We start from the raw sequence: 402 nt of genomic DNA, 5'->3' as shown, positions 1-402 counted from the left end.
ATTAAGAGCACTGATCTCTTTGAGCCTTATAGCCTATCAATAGGCTTCTAAACAGAGTAAATGGGGTTCTTCATGACACTAAATCTTTTCACTCAGTCACTCATTCAACAAATGAGAGAAATTTGCATTTTTAATCAATCAATCTCTTTTTCTCTTCCTTTCCCCCAACTGTTATTCTGGCTCTGGATATTAAGGTGTCAAAGATGGTGATGATGAAGTGGTGGGCAGAAAATACATTCTGTACACCTTAGGGAGTTAGATCTGGATCTAGACATTGCCAGTCCAAGACAGCTTAACTGAAAACAAATTCATAATTAACATGTAAACAAACAGACGCACACACATACACATACACAGAGTTTTGCATGACTCAAGATTTTTATTTTTATTTATTTTTTTTTT

This window comes from Galeopterus variegatus, unplaced genomic scaffold, assembly GCF_000696425.1.
Source record: "Galeopterus variegatus unplaced genomic scaffold, G_variegatus-3.0.2 Scaffold679, whole genome shotgun sequence".
In the NCBI taxonomy this organism is placed as follows: domain Eukaryota; kingdom Metazoa; phylum Chordata; class Mammalia; order Dermoptera; family Cynocephalidae; genus Galeopterus; species Galeopterus variegatus.
The sequence above is the reverse complement of the archived record's forward strand: the minus strand, read 5'-3'. Positions refer to the sequence as shown.